This window comes from Dendrobates tinctorius, unplaced genomic scaffold (genome assembly GCF_039654945.1).
Source record: "Dendrobates tinctorius isolate UK_male_01 unplaced genomic scaffold, ASM3965494v1 ptg000028l, whole genome shotgun sequence".
NCBI classification, from domain to species: domain Eukaryota; kingdom Metazoa; phylum Chordata; class Amphibia; order Anura; family Dendrobatidae; genus Dendrobates; species Dendrobates tinctorius.
In genome coordinates, this window is record NW_027361696.1 from 18,394,575 (window position 1) to 18,412,926 (window position 18,352).

The 18,352-nt window shown below is 42.6% G+C and overlaps 1 protein-coding gene across 1 annotated transcript in view; it reads right to left on the minus strand.

The window, feature by feature from the left end:
* Nucleotides 1–2,840, minus strand: part of CDA (cytidine deaminase) — a 72,905-nt gene extending 70,065 nt beyond the window's left edge. The window contains exon 1 of the mRNA XM_073570345.1: nt 2,730–2,840. The gene's annotated coding sequence lies outside the window, so the exon portion shown is untranslated. The remainder of the gene's footprint in view (nt 1–2,729) is intronic.
* Nucleotides 2,841–18,352: the final 15,512 nt, after the last annotated feature.

The window sequence follows — 18,352 nt, forward strand, 5'->3', positions numbered from 1 at the left end:
AATACTCGGCATTGCCGCCGGCACTCGGACCGCAGTGTGCGGCTGCATAAAAATACATGAACCGCATCCTCCGATTCCCGAAACGATGCCCCTCCATGTCGCGCCAAGTCTACATGCGCTACGGCCAGCTTTTTCACCAAGGGCGCCACCATTTTTCCTCCGGAGCACCCCCTCAGACGTCACTCGGACACGCCCATTGCCAGCATACCTTACCCGTAACGTCAGCGGAGCGCGCCCCCGAAAACCCTGCTCACTATGAAGCTGTAGCTGGAACACGGATATGGGAGAGCGGCACAGCAGATCCAGAAGACAAGACCCGGCCCGTGTCTGCGCCGCCCACGCCCGCACATACTCCAAGGCCCACTGGACCTGCGGATGCCGCCTCCAGCACCTGAAGGCTGGCATGAAGGAATGTGCTTCTTCTTCCAGTACCTAGGCAGGAGTGGGTAAGTAGGAATAAAAATAATAAAATCTTCAACCCGCCTGGGTCTCAGCACAAGGGTTCCCGTCAGGACAGGAAACCCAACTGAAGCGGGGGAGAGGTACCACCGTTTTATTTCAGTAGGTTTCCTGTCCTGGCTGGATCCCTCTCAAGTGTGTGGTTATGGGTGAAGCGCAAAAATGACAGCATCTTGCTAATTTCTTCGTTACGGGATACATAATTTTATATGTCCTGACTATTATGAACGCGGTGATACCAAATAAGCTCTTTTTTTTTTTTTAATTACCTCATTTTTAACTGGAGAAATGGGTTGATTAAAAATTGTATTTATATTTATTTTTCAACTTTTTTTTTTCTTTCATAGTTCCCTTAAACCCGTTTCACACTTCAGTCTTTTTGCATCAGTCACAATCAGTCAAAGTGTGAAAAAAACGGATCCAGCAAATTATTTTAAATTCCAAAAGCTGCAGCTTCAACAGATCCGTCGAAAAAACGGATCCGATGCATCAGTTTCTTGCAATCTTCACTGGATCCGTTTTTTTCACACTTTGACTGATTATGACTGATGCAAAAAGACTGAAGTGTTTAGGGGGCAGGAACCTGCGATCGTCTGAGCGCTTGTATTATACACTGCATATATATAGTACTAACCATCTCCTGTGCCTGTGGTTATGTGCTGGGCTTCATAGAAGTACCAAGATGGCAGTAATTGGGAATTTCAACCCATCGTTACCTCTTCGATCACTTGGTAGGATGCACCCAAACGGACTTAAAATGGGGTGACTTAAAATGCTGCTGTTAGAGATGGGTGCCCGTTCCATATACCCTCCCTTGGCGTGTGAATGGGTATACAGGATACAGAAAAAAACTGTCCGCTTTCCTTCTGAAAGCACGGTATGAAAAAGGGTTGAACAGCAGTACCTGAAGTCGCCATAGGCACAGAGAGGAGCTAATTCTGCAAGAAACATCTGTAAAGTGACTGTCCACAACCACTAGAGGGCACCAAATGCTGGCTGCAATAATAAGTCAGTATACATTTGTGAAAGAGAAAATGGCTAATGAAATCAGTTATTAACCTTACATAAGCTAGTAATATATGTGGTGTGGCAAGATGGTGTCTACATCCTGGAACTACGCCCTGGGATCCTTGGAATGTGAGTTGGATACACTGAAGACCATATATGGAATAGACCTAGCAGAGACCTAATACAACTTAGGCTATGTGCACACGTTGCGGATTGCACTGCGGATTTTTCCGCGCGGATTTTATGAAATCCGCAGGTAAATCCGCAGGACAAAAGTCCTGCGGTTTATCTGCGGTTTCACACCTCATAATGATAAGGTGTGAAACCGCTGCGGAATACGCACAAACAATTGACATGCTGCGGATTGTAATCCGTGGCAAAACCGCGCAGAAAAATCCGCAGCATCTGCACAGCGGTTTTTGTTTTTCATAGGCTAACATGGTACTGTACACCGCTGCGGAAACCGCTGGGGGTCCGCAGGGCCAAATCCGCTGCGGATCCCCAGCAGAATCTGCAACGTGTGCACATAGCCTAATACAATGGCTGTATGCCCCGGAAGTCTTCACATGCAAGACACACTTCCGGGGCATAGACCGTGCTGGAAAATACCGGCGCTTGCGCAGTAATGATTATATGCTTCGCCCACAGTCGGGCAAAGCATACTGCGCAGGCGCCGGGGGCCTTTACATTACGCAAGCGCGGAAACCAACGGTGTCTGTGGTATTCACAGACGAAGATTACGTGAAGCAAGCCGAGGAGGTGGGGGGGGGGGGAAGACTCCTAAGCCACGCCCATCGGACCAGACCGTGGCGATTTGCATGCATCCACAACAAGCTAAAAAAGGTATTTATGCCTAAAAGGTGCGGGGTCGGGGGGAGTCAAAGGCCCGACTAGAATCCTTATGGGACGCACAATTTAGTGATATCTTTACATGATATCACTAAATATAGGTGACAGATTCCCTTTAAGAGATCACTCCAACACAATGAGCTCCCCCTAGTGGTGGTCATTAAAAACAAAAAACACAGATTTAATTGTTCTGACATATATCAGAAGGGAGTCCTGGGCTGAGAATTGGCCTGATCGTCGAGCAGCAATAAAAATGGCAATGTGATATTGCATCCAGCCATTGTTGGTTTAGCTGTAGTGTGACGTGCGACGTACGGTGACTGCGGCAAAGAACTCCGGAGCTGCAGGATTTGTGGTCACAAAGTCAAATATTTACTGTAAGCAGAATCATAATTAGAGAACACAATACAAACCTGATACGTGGCGGCCGCTTTGTCGCGCTCCCCCTCCCTTGCTGGGTCCTGACACAGTAACCTGATTTCTTATCTATGTGGCTGGTGACGCACGCGGCGCCGGGATATTGATTAACAACTCCACAACAGGACGGCAGAATCTGGAAATTAATGGAAAAGAGGTGACGCCGGGATCTGGAATAGAAACATACAAGAAATTGTGACCCCAGTTCAGTGCAGACGGGGGTCTTACATAACAAGTCAGGTCGAGAGAGAATTACACCAGGTCAAAAAGTCACAGGAAAACTTAGAAGCAGGGTTGTGGAGTCGGAGTCGGTATAAAACGGACCGAGTCCGACTCCTAAAATAAACAGCTCTGGTAAAAATTAAGAGACCACTGCAAGATTTTCAGTTTGTCTGATGTTTCTCTTTATAGGTATATTTTTGAGTAAAATGTAAATTGCTCTTTTATTCTATAAACCACTGACAACATGTCTTCAAATTTCCAAGCACTAAATTTTGTATTTATTTTCAGAAAATGAGAAACGGTCAAAATATAAAAAAAAAAAAAAAAAATGCAGTGCTTGCAGAAATGCTAATAAAACAAGTTCATAGTCATTTAGAAACAACAATACTAATGTTTTAGTTCAGGAAGAGTTCAGAAATTAATATTTTGTGGAATAACCATGATTGTTAATCACAGCTTTCATGCGTCTTGGCATGCTTGCCACCAGTCTCTCATACTACTTTTAGGTGACCTTATGCCACTCCAGGTTCTAAAATTTAAGCAGTTCTTTGTTTGATGGCTTGTGACTATCCATCTTCCTCTTGATTACATTCCAGAGGTTTTCAATGGGTATCAGGTCTGGAGATTGGGCTGGCCATGACAGGGATTTGATGTGGTGGTCCTTCATCCACACATTGATTGACCTAGCAGTGTGGCATGGCGCATTGTCCTGCTGGGAAAAACAGTCCTCAGAGTTGGGGAACATTGCCTGAGCAGAAGGAATCAACTGTTCTTCCAGGATAACCTTGTATGCGGCTTGATTCATAAGTCGTTCGCAAAGATTAACCTGCCCAATTCCAGCCTTGCTGAAACATCGCCAGATCAACACCGATCCTCTGCCAAATTTCACAGTGGGTGCAAGACAGTGCTTAAGATGACGGTCATCTCGGTCAGTGGAGGGTCGTTTTTGTCCTCTGTCGATCTGTAGCTTTGTTGTCCCCAATGTCTGATGCTTGACCCTGTTGTAATGGATTGCCGTCTTAGAAATTTTAAGGATGGAGACAACATGACACTCACTGTATCCCTCTGCTAGTAAAGCCAGAATTGAGCCCTTCTTTTCCTCACTCAATACTTTTCTTTTCAACTCCTTTGGCATGGTTAAAAGTTATTTTTTCATTCCTATTACTTTTGGGATATTACTAGCACTTGTTTTGCAATCCAGGTTTTCCTATTGCAAGAGGATTGGGAAAACCACAGCAGGGTTTTTTATATTTTCCTTCATTAACCCCTTCCTGACATCCGACGTACTATCCCGTCCACGGTACCCGGGCCCGTATGACCGTGGACGGGATAGTACGTCTACCGCGATTAGCGGCGCCCACGTGGTGAGCGCCGCTGATCGCGGCCGGGTGTCAGCTGATTATCACAGCTGACACCCGGCACTATGTGTCAGGGGCGGTCACGGACCGCCCCCGACACGTTAACCCCTTGCACACCGCGATCAAACATGATCGCGGTGTACCGGGAGTTAAAGGGAAGCATCGGGAGGGAGGGGGCTCCCTCCGTGCTTCCCTGAGCCCCCCACGGCAGCGCAATGTGCAGCGCTGCTGCCGGGGGCTCCTATCCTCCAGGCCCCCGGATCCAAGATGGCGACGGGGGCCTTCGGGGACCTGAGGAAGCTGGCTTCCTCAGTGCCTGCAAAGCAAAGGCAAGAGGAAGTCTTCTTCAATGCCTGTGACAGATTGCTGATCTGTCACAGTGATCTGTGATGTGACAGATCAGCGATCTGTCACAGGACAGTGATGTCCCACCTGGGACTATGTAATAAAGTAAAAAAAAATTAAAAAAAAAATGTAAAAATAAACTAAAAAAAAAATCACCAAATAAATTAGAAAAAAAAAAATATTCCCTCAATAAATCCATTTTTTGGAAATAATAAAAAAACAAACAATAAAAGTACACATATTAGGTATCGCCGCGTCCGTAATGACCCGCCCTATAAAACTGTCCCATTAGTTAACCCCTTAAAAAATAAAAATAAAAAAACGAAGCAAAAAATAATGATTTATTATCATACCGCCAAACAAAAAGTGTAATAACGCGCGATCAAAAAGACGCATATAAATATCCATGGTACCGCTGAAAACGTCATCTTGTCCCGCAAAAGACGAGCCGCCACACAGCATCATCAGCGAAAAAATAAAAAAGTTATAGCTCGTAGAATAAAGCGATGCAAAAATAATTATTTTTTATATAAAATAGGTTTCATTGCATAAAACCGACAAAAACATAAAAAAAGACCTAAATGAGGTATCGCTGTAACCGTACTGACCCGAAGAATAAAACCGTTTTATCAATTTTACCGCACGCGGAACGGTGTAAACGCACCCCCCCAAAAGAAATTCATGAAACGCTGGTTTTTCTTCATTCTGCGTCCCAAAAATCGGAATAAAAAGCGATCAAAAAATTTCACGTGCCCGAAAATGGTACCAATAAAAACGTCAACTCGTCCCGCAAAAAATAAGACCTCACATGACTCGGTGGGTCAAAAGACGGAAAAATTATAGCTCTCAAAATGTGGTGATGCAAAAACTATTTTACAATAAAAAGCGTCTTTTAGCGTGTGACAGTCGCCAAACATAAAAACCGCCATAAATAGTAAGTCAAACCCCCCGTTATCACCCCCTTAGTTAGGGAAAAATAATAAAACTAAAAAAAAAGTATTTATCTCCATTTTCCCGTTAGGGTAAGGCTGTGTGCACACGCTGCGGATTAGGTGCGGATTCATCCGCGTGGATTTTGTAAAATCCGCAGGTCAAAAGACCTGCGGTTTTACCTGCGGATTGCTCTGCGGTTTTGTCCTGCGGTTTTTCATCTCCTCAATAGAGGAGATGGCAAACCGCAGGAGAATCCGCAGAAAGAATTGACATGTCAATTTTTTCTGCGGATTGAAAACCGCAGATAATCCGCGCGGAAAATTCCGCACCGTCTGCACTGCGGTTTTTGATTCCCATAGGGAATCATGGTACTGTACACCGCAGCAGAAACTGCTGCGGGTCCGCAGCAGCCAAAACCGCTGCGGAACCGCAGCAAAATCCGCAGCGTGTGCACACAGCCTTAGGGTTAGGGCTAGGGTTAGGGCTCAGATTAGGGTTAGGGGTGTGTTTGGGTTAGGGTTGGAGTTATAATTGGGGGTTTCCACTGTTTGGGCACATCAGGGGCTCTCCAAATGCAACATGGCGTCTGATCTCAATTCCAGCCAATTCTGAGTTTAAAAAGTCAAATGGTGCTCCTTCCCTTCCAAGCTCTGCCATGCGCCCAAACAGTGTTTTACCCCCACATGTAGGGTATCAGCCTACTCAGGACAAATTGCAAAACAATTTTTGGGGTCCAATTTCTCCTGTTACCCTTAGGAAAATAAAAAATTGGGGGCAAAAATATCATTTTTGTGGAAAAAAATGATTTTTTTATTTTCACGTCCGAGTGTTATAAACTTCTGTGAAGCACTTGGGGGTTCAAAGTGCTCACCACACATCTAGATAAGTTCCGTGGGGGGTCTAGTGTCCAAAATGGGGTCACTTGTGGGGGGTTTCCACTGTTTAGGTACATTAGGGGCTCTCAAAAGGCAACATGACACCCGCAGACCATTCCATCAAAGTCTGCATTCCGAAACGTCACTACTTCCCTTCCGAGCCCCGACGTGTGCCCATACAGTAGTTTTCTCCCACATATGGGGTATCAGCATACTCAGGGCAAATTGGACAACAACTTTTGGGGTCCAATTTCTCCTGGTACCCTTGGGAAAATAAAAAAATGGTGACTAAAAGATCATGTTTGTGGAAAAAAATACGAATTATTTATTTTCACGCCCGAGCATTATAAACTTCTGTGAAGCACTGGGGGGGGGGTCAAAGTGCTCACCACACATCTAGATAAGTTCCTTAGGGGGTCTAGTTTCCAAAATGCTGTCATTTGTGGGGGGTTTCCACTGTTTTGGTACATCAGGGGTTTTCCAAACGCGACATGGTATCCGATCTCAAGTCCAGCCAAAAACGTCAAATGGCACTGCTTCCCTTCCGAGCTCTGCCATGCGCCCAAATAATGGTTTACCCCCACATGTGGGGTATCAGCGTACTCAGGACAAATTGCACAATAACTTTTAGGGTCCTGTTACCCTTGGGAAAATAAAAATTGGGGTGAAAAGATCATTTTTGTGGAAAAAATATGATTTTTTAATTGTACCGCTGTACGTTATAAACTTCTGTAAAGCCCTTGTGGGTTCAAAGTTCTCACCACATATCTAGATAAGTTCCTTGGGGGGTCTAGTTTCCAAAATGGGGTCACTTGTAGGGGGTTTCCACTGTTTAGGTACATCAGGGACTCTCCAAACGTGACATGGCGTCCGATCTGAATTCCAGCCAATTTTGCATTGAAAAAGTCAAACGGCGCTCCTTCCATTTTGAGCTCTGCCATGCGCCGAAACAGTCGTTCCCCCCCCACAAATCAGGTATCAGCGTACTCAGGACAAATTGCACAATAACTTTTGCAGTCCAATTTCTCCTGTTACCCTTGGTAAAATAAAAAAAATTGAACCTGAAGTATTTTTTTTGTGAAAAAAAGTTAGATGTTCATTTCTTTTTAAATATTCAAAAAAATTCCTGTGACGCACCTAATGGGTTAATAAACTTCTTGAATGTGGTTTTGAGCACCTTAAGGGGTTCAGTTTTTAGAATGGTGTCACTTTTGGGTATTTTCTATCATATAGTGGCTTCAAATGTGATGTGGTCCTAAAAATAAAATGGTGTTGTAAAAATGAGAAATCGCTGGTCAACTTTTAACCCTTATAACTTCCTAACAAAAAAAAATTTTGGTTCCAAAATTGTGCTGATGTAAAGTAAACATGTGGGAAATGTTACTCATCAAGTTTTTTGTGTGCCGTATCTCTGTGATTTAAGGGCATAAAAATTCAAAGTTGGAAAATTGCGAAATTTTCAAAATTTTTGCCAAATTTCCATTTTTTTCACAAATAAACGCAAGTTATTTGAATGAAATTTTACCACTAACATGAAGTACAATATGTCACGAGAAAACAATGTCAGAATCACCGGGATCCATGGAAGCGTTCCAGAGTTATGACCTCATAAAGGTACAGTGGTCAGAATTGTAAAAATTGGCCCGGTCATGAACGTGCAAACCACCCTTGGGGGTGAAGGGGTTAAATAAGATTTGGCTCAGGTGATCACCTAATCAGAAGCACATTAAGTAGAAAGAGGTGCAGTCTGGTTGGAATTCAACTGACACTGGAATGGAAAGCTGATATTTTTAAAACTGTGCAGTGGTCTCAATTTTTTGCCAGAACTGTATAATAAATTGGGTACAGTAGTTCAATGCAGTTTGTGGGGAATATGTTTTTTTTTTTTGTAATTATTAAATTTTTAACCCCTTCATGACCCAGCCTATTTTGACCTTAATGACCTGGCCATTTTTTGCAATTCTGACCAGTGTCCCTTTATGAGGTAATAACTCAGGAACGCTTCAACAGATCCTAGCGATTCTGAGATAGTTTTTTTCGTGACATATTGGGCTTCATGTTAGTGGTAAATATAGGTCCGATAATTTTTGCGTTTGTGAAAAAAATCAGAAATTTGGTAAAAATTTCGAAAATTTCGCAATTTTCAAAATTTTGAATTTTTATTCTGTTAAACCAGAGAGTTATGTGACACAAAGTGGTTACTAAATAACATTTCCCACATGTCTACTTTACATCAGCACAATTTTGGAAACAATTTTTTTTTTGTTAGAAAGTTATAAGGGTTAAAAGTTGACCAGCGATTTCTCATTTTTACAACAAAATTTACAAAACCATTTTTATAGGGACCACCTCACATTTGAAGTCACTTTGAGGGGTCTATATGGCAGAAAATACCCAAAAGTGACACCATTCTAAAAACTACACCCATCAAGCTACATTCAAGAAGATTATTAACCCTTCGGGTGTTTTGCAGGAACTAAAGCAACGTGGAAAGAAAAAATGGACATTTTAATTTTTACAACAAAAATTTTCTTTTAACATCAATTTTTTCATTTTCACATGGGCAACAGGATAAAATGGATCCTAAAATTTGTTGGGCAATATCTCCTGAGTACACTGATACCTCATATGTGGTCATAAACCACTGTTTGGGTGCATGGCAGGGCTCAGAAGGGAAGAAGCGCCATTTGACTTTTTGAATGGAAAACATGCTGGAATATTTAGCGGTTGCCATGTCGCGTTTGGAGAGCCCCTGTGTGCCTAAACTTTGGAGCTCCCCCACAAGTGACCCCATTTTGGAAACTAGACCCCACCAAGGAACTTATCTAGATGCATAGTGATCACTTTGAACCCCCCCCCAGGTGCTTCACAAATTGATCGGAAAAAAAAAAAGTACTTTTTTTTTTTCACAAAAATTTTCTTTTAGCCTCAGTTTTTTCATTTTCACATGGGCAACAGGATAAAATGGATCCTAAAATTTGTTGGGCAATTTCTCCTGAGTGCACAGATACCTCACATGTGGTCATAAACCACTGTTTGGGCGCACGGCAGGGTCCGTAAGTGAAGGAGCGCTATTTGACTTTTTGAATGGAAAATTAGCGCCAATCATTATCGGACACCATGTCGCGTTTGGAGAGCCCCTGTGTGCCTAAACAGTGAAAACCCCCCACAAGTGACACCATTTTGGAAACTAGACCCCTTATGGAACTTATCTAGATGTGTAGTGAGCACTTTGAACCCCCAGGTGCTTCACAGAAGTTTATAACGCAGAGCAGTGAAAAGAAAAAATATTTTTTTTTCCTCAAAAATGATTTTTTAGCACGCTATTTTTCATTTTCACAAGGGTAACAGGAGAAATTGGACCACAAAAGTTGTTGTGCATTGTGTTCTGAGTACACCGATACCCCATATGTGGGGGGGGGGACCGCTGTTTGGGCGCACAGCAGGGCTCAGAAGGGAAGGAGAACCATTTGACTTTTTGAAATGAAAATTACCTCTAATCGTTAGCGGACACCATGTCGTGTTTGGAGAGCCCCTGTGTGCCTAAACATTGGAGCTCCCCACAAATAACCCCATTTTGGAAACTAGACCCCCTAAGGAACTTATCTAGATGCATAGTGAGCACTTTGAACCCCCAAGTGCTTCACAAAAGTTTATAACGCAGTGCCGTGAAAATAAAAAATATTTTTTTTTTAGTGCGCAATTTTTTCTTTTCACAAGGGTACCAGGAGAAACTGGACCCCAAAAGTTGTTGTCCAGTTTGTCCTGAGTACGCTGGTACCCCATATGTGGGGGGGGGACCACTGTTTGGGCACACGTCGTGGCTCGGAAGGGAAGTAGCTGACTTTGATGGAATGGTCTGCGGGCGTCATATTACATTTGCAGAGCCCCTGGTGTGCCTAAACTGTGGAACCCCCCACAAGTGACCCCATTTTGGAAATTAGACCCCCCAAGGAACTTATCTAGATGTGTGGTGAGCACTTTGAACCTCCAAGTGCTTCACAGAAGTTTATAACGCAAAGCTGTGAAAATAAAAAATCATTTTTTTCCCTCAAAAAATGATTATTTTAGCTCGCAAATTTTTATTTTCACAAGGGTAACAGGAGAAATTGGACCCCAAAAGTTGTTGTCCAGTTTGTCCTGAGTACACTGGTACCCCCATATGTGGGGGGGGGGGAACCATTGTTTGGGCGCAAGTAAGGGCTGAAAATGGAAGTAGTGACGTTTTGAAATGCAGACTTTGATGGAAAGGTCTGCGGTCGTCGTTACGTTTGCAGAGCCCCTGATGTGCCTAAACAGTAGAAACCCCCCACAAGTGACCCCATTTTGGAAACTAGCTGATGACGGCGGCGGCACATTGCCGCGTCAGTCGGTATCGGGGGCTGATCGGCCCCGTGAGTCGATGGGGGGAGGGGGGGGTCGGATCACGGTCTCCAGCCATGTCCGACACTACTGCAGCATCGGCCATGGCTGGATTGTAATATTTCATCAATTTTCATTAATGAAATATTACTATCGCTCTGATTGTTAAAAGTGAAACAGCCAATCAGAGCGATAGTAGCCACGTGGGGGCAAAGCCACGTCCCCTGTGGTGAAGAACAAAGCCCCCTGTATCTGCGGGTCGGGTGACCTTTCAGTGACCTAGGTCAACCGACCTGCAGGGGGGCTTTAAATTCATGACGCCACATAGGCGTCATGGGTCGTTTTGGCACGACTTTTCATGACGCCTATGTGGCGTCAAAGGTCGTGAAGGGGTTAAAGAGAAAAATAAGACAACACTTGTACGAAATCTCGTATCACAGTACAGTAAAACAATGAATAACTGGTAAAGTATATAAAATATACTGTAAGATCTATTATAAGCTCCTCTGAAATCAAATTTTGTTTTTGTAAATATAGACAGAGGGAATATCTGTTAAGAGAATCCTGTGTTATAATGGGGAATATTTTTTCATGAGAATTTGGGAAAGTTATTAACTGTCCTATAAATGTCTGTCCTATTCTTGATCTAAGGTCTAGACTTTTAGCTGAGCTGAATCTGTGCTGCAGTTTATGTTCATGATAAGTAGTGAAGCGCCTCCTCTACAAATAAGGGGAAAAAAAAATAAACAAACAGGGAAGGAATGCCTGCATTCATCTCAGAACTTCTGGAGTGAACAGGAAATAAGGATTAAGGTAAGTACTTCTTAAATTATATCTAAACTTTCAATAAACTGTCCATAAATCAATAGCCCAGTATATGTTGTTTCTGTATGCTTGATGTTTTAGTTTGTTTTTCCTCTTAGCTCATGTTTGGAGAAATTAGCTGTTCTGATGACTTATACACACTATACATAGAATATAAGGGGAAAAACTGTTTTCTATGATCTCAAATTCGAAAATACAGTAACAGGATCGATGAGGACATACACACGTGGTCAAAATTGTTGGTACCCACAATGGTCACAGAAATAATTTGAAGCTGACAAAAGCAATAATCAAAAATCTATTAAAATGAACAAATGAAAGTCAGAAATTGCTTTTCAATCATGCTTCCACAGAATTTTTACAAGAATTAAACTCATAAAATAGTCCTGGGCAGAAATGATGGTACTCTTAATTTAATATTTTGTTGCACAACCTTTTGAGGCAATCACTGCAGTCAAACGATTCCTGTAACTTTAAATGAGACTTCTGCACCTCTCGACAGGTATTTCGGCCAACTCCTCAAAGGCAAACTGCTCCAGTTATCTCGTGTTTGAAGGTTGCTTTTTCCAAATGGCATGTTTCAGCTCTTTCCAAAGATGCCTAAATACTATTAGGTCAGGGCTCATAGAAGGCCACTTCAGGGACAGTGTTCTTTCCTTGATATGCTTCATTTTTCCATCTGTGAACATAGAGCTGATGTGCCTTGCCAAAAAGTTAAATTTTTGTCTCATCTGTCCATAGGACATTCTCCTAGAAGCTTTGTGGCTTGTCAACATATAGTTTGGAAAATTCCAGTCTGGCTTTTTAATGATTTTTTTTCAACAATTGTGTCCTCCTTGGTCGTCTTCTATTAAGTCCACTTTGGCTCATACAACGACGGATGGTGTGATCTGACACTGATGTTCCTTGAGCTTGAAGTTCACCTTTAATCTGTTAAGTTTTTCTGGGTTCTTTTGTTACCAATCGTATTATCCATCTCTTTGATTTGTCATCAATTTTGCTCCTGCGGCCACGTCTAGGGAGGTTGGCTACAGACCAATGGAGCTTAAATATCTGAATATGAGCAACTGTAATCACTGGAAAATCAAGCTGCTTGGAGATGGTCTTATAACTTTTACTTTTAACATGTTTGTCCATAATTTTCTTTCTAATCTCCTGAGACAACTCTTTCCATCGCTTCCTCTGGTCCATGTTGAGTATGATAATCACTGTGCTGTTTGGTGACATGGTGTGTATCTGTAGCCCTCTATACAGGCCCACTCACCGATTCCAAGATTGTAGACACATGTGATGCTACTTAGTGGACACACCGCGATTTAAAATGTCCCTTTTATCACATTATTTTCAGGGGCACCATCATTTCTGTCCAGGCATATTTCATGAGTTTTATTTTTGTAAAAATTCTGTGGAAGCCTGGTTGAAAAGCAATGTCTGACTTCCATTCGTTCATTTACATCGATTTTTGATTTATTATTGCTTTTGTCAGGTTCAAGTTATTTCTGTGACCATTGTGGATTTTTCTGTCATCAACCCCTTACCTACAAGGGACGTAATATTCCGTCCATGTGACCCTGGACCTAATTACCATGGACGGAATATTATGTCCCAGCGATCAGCGGCGCCCACGTGGTGAGCGCCGCTGATCGCGGCCGGGTGTCAGCTGATTATCACAGCTGACACCCGGCACAATGTGTCAGGGGCGGTCACGGACCGCCCCCGACACGTTAACCCCTTGTACACCGCGATCAAACGCGATCGCGGTGTACCGGGGGTTAAAGGGAAGCATAGACAGGCCGCTGCTGCGGGGGTCTCTTTCCCTACAGGCCCCCGGATCCAAGATGGCGACGGGGGCCTGTAGGGAGCTGATTTCCTCACTGCCTGTGACAGATTGCTGATCTGTCACAGTGACCTGTGATGTGACAGATCAGCGATCTGTCACAGGACAGTGATGTCCCACCTGGGACAAGGTAAGAAAAAAAAATCGCTAAATAAATTGGTAAAAAAAAAAAAAAAATATTCCCCAATAAATCCATTTTTTCAAAATAAAAAAACAAAACAAAAAGACAATAAAAGTACACATTTGGTATCGCCACGTCCGTAGCGACCCGCCCTATAAAACTGTCCCATTAGTTAACCCCTTTAGCGAACCGCTTAACCCCTTACCTACAATTGACGTAATATTCTGTCCATGTGACCATGGACCTAATTACCATGGACGGAATATTACGTCACCACGTGGTGAGCGCCGCTGATCGCGGCCGGGTGTCAGCTAATTATCATAGCTGACACCCGGCACAATGTGTCAGGGGCGGTCACGGACCGCCCCCGACACGTTAACCCCTTGCACACCGCGATCAAACGCGATCGCGGTGTACCGGGGGTTAAAGGGAAGCATCGGCAGGGAGGGGGCTCCCTCCTTGCTTCCCTGAGCCCCCCACAGCAGCGCAATGTGCAGCGCTGCTGCGGGGGGCTCCTTTCCTCCAGGCCCCCGAATCCAAGATGGCGACGGGGGCCTTCGGGGGCCTGAGGAAGCTGGCTTCCTCAGTGCCTGCAAAGCGCAGGCATGAGGAAGTCTGCAGCAGTGCCTGTGACAGATCGCTGATCTGTCACAGTGATCTGTGATGTGACAGATCAGCGATCTGTCACAGGACAGTGATGTCCCACCTGGGACAAGGTAATAAAGTAAAAAAAAAAAAAAGTGTTAAAAATAATTAAAAAAATAAAAAATAAAAAAAATCGCTAAATAAATTAGTAAAAAAAAAAAAAAAATATTCCCCAATAAATCCATTTTTTCAAAATAAAAAAAACCAAAAACAATAAAAGTACACATATTTGGTATCGCTGCGTCCGTAATGACCTGCCCTATAAAACTGTCCCATTAGTTAACCCCTTTAGCGAACCCCTTAAAAAATAAAAATAAAAAACGAAGCAAAAAATAATGATTTATTATCATACCACTGAACAAAAAGTGCAATAACGCGCGATCCAAAAGACACATATAAATATCCATGGTACCGCTGAAAACGTCATCTTGTCCCGCAAAAAACGAGCCGCCATACAGCGTCATCCGCAAAAAAATAAAAAAGTTATAGCTCGCAGAATAAAGCGATACAAAAATAATTTTTTTTATATAAAATTGTTTTCATTGCAAAAAACCGACAAAACATAAAAAAACGACCTAAATGAGGTATCGCTGTAACCGTACTGACCCGAAGAATAAAACCGCTTTATCAATTTTACCGCACGCGGAACGGTGTAAACGCACCCCCCCAAAAGAAATTCATGAAATGCTGGTTTTTGTTCATTCTGCGTCCCAAAAATCGGAATAAAAAGCGATCAAAAAATGTCACGTGCCCGAAAATGGTACCAATAAAAACGTCAACTCGTCCCGCAAAAAATAAGACCTCACATGACTCGGTGGATCAAAATACGGAAAAATTATAGCTCTCAATATGTGGTGATGCAAAAACTACTTTTACAATAAAAAGCGTCTTTTAGCGTGTGACAGCCGCCAAACATAAAAACCGCCATAAATAGTAAATCAAACCCCCCGTTATCACCCCCTTAGTTAGGGAAAAATAATAAAACTAAAAGAAAATGTATTTATTTCCATTTTCCCGCTAGGGTTAGGGTCAGGGCTAGGGTTAGGGTTAGGGCTGGAGTTATAATTGGGGAGTTTCCACTGTTTGGGCACATCAGGTGCTCTCCAAAGGCAACATGGCGTCTGATCTCAATTCCAGCCAATTCTGCGTTGAAAAAGTCAAATGGTGCTCCTTCCCTTCCAAGCTCTGCCATGCGCCCAAACAGTGTTTTACCCCCACATGTAGGGTATCAGCCTACTCAGGACAAATTGCAAAACAATTTTTGGGGTCCAATTTCTCCTGTTACCCTTAGGAAAATAAAAAATTGGGGGCAAAAATATAATTTTGCGGAAAAAAATGTTTTTTTTATTTTCACGCCCAGGCGTTATAAACTTCTGTGAAGCACTTGGGGGTTCAAAGTGCTCTCCACACATCTAGATAAGCTCCGTGGGGGGTCTAGTTTCCAAAATGGGGTCACTTGTGGGGAGTTTCAATAGTTTAGGTACATCAGGGGCTCTCCAAACGCACATGACACCCGCAGACCAATCCATCAAAGTCTGCATTCCAAAACGTCACTACTTCCCTTCCGAGCCCCGACGTGTGCCCATACAGTAGTTTTCTCCCACATATGAGGTATCAGCGTACTCAGGACACATTGGACAACAACTTTTGGGGTCCAATTTCTCCTGTTACCCTTGGGAAAATAAAAAAATTGGGGACTAAAAGATGATGTTTGTTGAAAAAATACGATATTTTTATTTTCACGCCGGGTCGTTATAAACTTCTGTGAAGCACTGGGGGGTTCAAAGTGCTCACCACACATCTAGGTAAGTTCATTAGGGGGTCTAGTTTCCAAAATGGGGTCACTTGTGGGGAGTTTCCACTGTTTAGGTACATCAGGGGCTATCCAAAAGCAACATGACACCCGCAGACCATGCCATCAAAGTCTGCATTCCAAAACGTCACTACTTCCCTTCCGAGCCCTGATGTGTGCCCATACAGTAGTTTTCTCCCACATATGAGGTATCAGCGTACTCAGGACAAATTGCACAACAACTTTTGGGGTCCAATTTCTCCTGTTACCCTTGGGAAAATAAAAAAATTGGGGACTAATTGATCATGTTTGTGGAAAAAATACGATTTTTTTATTTTCATGCCTGGGCATTATAAACTTCTGTGAAGCCCTTGGGGGGTTCAAAGTGCTCACCACACATCTAGATAAGTTCCTTGGGGGGTCTAGTTTCCAAAATGGTGTCATTTGTGGGGGGTTTCTACTGTTTTGGTACATCAGGGGCTTTCCTAACGCGACATGGTGTCCGATCTCAATTCCAGCCAAAAACGTCAAATGGCGCTGCTTCCCTTCCGAGCTCTGCCATGCGCCCAAATAGTGGTTTACACCCACATATGGGGTATCAGCGTACTCAGGACAAATTGCACAATAACTTTTAGGGTCCTGTTACCCTTGGAAAAATAAAAACTGGGGGTGAAAAGATCATTTTTGTGGAAAAAATATGATTTTTTTAATTGTACCGCTGTACGTTATAAACTTCTGTGAAGCCCTTGTGGGTTCAAAGTTCTCACCACATATCTAGATAAGTTCCTTGGGGGGTCTAGTTTCCAAAATGGGGTAACTTGGGGGGTTTCCACTGTTTAGGTACATCAGGGGCTCTCCAAACGCGGCATGGCGTCCGATCTGAACTCCAGCCAATTTTGCATTGAAAAAGTCAAACGGCCATCCTTCCCTACTGAGGTCTGCCATGCGCCGAAACAGTGGTTCCCCCCCACATATCAGGTATCAGCGTACTCAGGACAAATTGCACAATAACTTTTGCAGTCCAATTTCTCCTGTTACCCTTGGTAAAATAAAGAAAATTGAACCTGAAGTATTTTTTTTGTGAAAAAAAGTTAAATGTTCATTTTTTTTTTTAATATTCAAAAAATTCCTGTGACGCACCTAAAGGGTTAATAAACTTCTTGAATGTGGTTTTAAGCACCTTAAGGGGTGCATTTTTTAGAATGGTGTCACTTTTGGGTATTTTCTATCATATAGACCCCTCAAAGTGGCTTCAAATGTGAAGTGGTCCCTAAAAATAAAATGGTGTTGCAAAAATGAGAAATCGCTGGTCAATTTTTAACCCTTATAACTTCCTAACAAAAAAAAATTTTGGTTCCAAAATTGTGCTCATGTAAAGTAAACATGTGGGAAATGTTATGTATTAAGTTTTTTGTGTGCCGTATCGCTGTGATTTAAGGGCATAAAAATTCAAAGTTGGAAAATTGCGAAATTTTCAAAATTTTCGCCAAATTTCCGTTTTTTTCACAAATAAACGCAAGTTATTTGAATGCAATTTTACCACTATCATGAAGTACAATATGTCACGAGAAAACAATGTCAGAATCACCGGGATCCATGGAAGCGTTCCAGAGTTATGACCTCATAAAGGGACAGTGGTCAGAATTGTAAAAATTGGCCCGGTAGTTAACGTGCAAACCACCCTTGGTAGTGAAGGGGTTAAAAAATAAAAATAAAAAACGAAGCAAAAAATAATGATTTATTATCATACCACCGAACAAAAAGTGCAATAACGCACGATCAAAAAGATGCATATAAATAGCCACGGTACCGCTGAAAACGTCATCTTGTCCCGCAAAAAACGAGCCGCCACACAGTGTCATCCGCAAAAAAATTAAAAAGTTATAGCTCGCAGAATAAAGCGATACAAAAATAATTATTTTTTATATAAAATTGTTTTCATTGCAAAAAACCGACAAAACATAAAAAAACGACCTAAATGAGGTATTGCTGTAACTGTACTGACCCGAAGAATAAAACCGCTTTATCAATTTTACCGCACGCGGAATGGCGTAAACGCACCACCCAAAAGAAATTCATGAAACGCTGGTTTTTGTTCATTCTGCGTCCCAAAAATCGGAATAAAAAGCGATCAAAAAATGTCACGTACCCGAAAATGGTACCAATGAAAACGTCAACTCGTCTCGCAAAAAATAAGACCTCACATGACTCGGTGGGTCAAAATACGGAAAAATTATAGCTCTCAATATGTGGTGATGCAAAAACTATTTTTACAATAAAAAGCGTCTTTTAGCGTCTGACAGC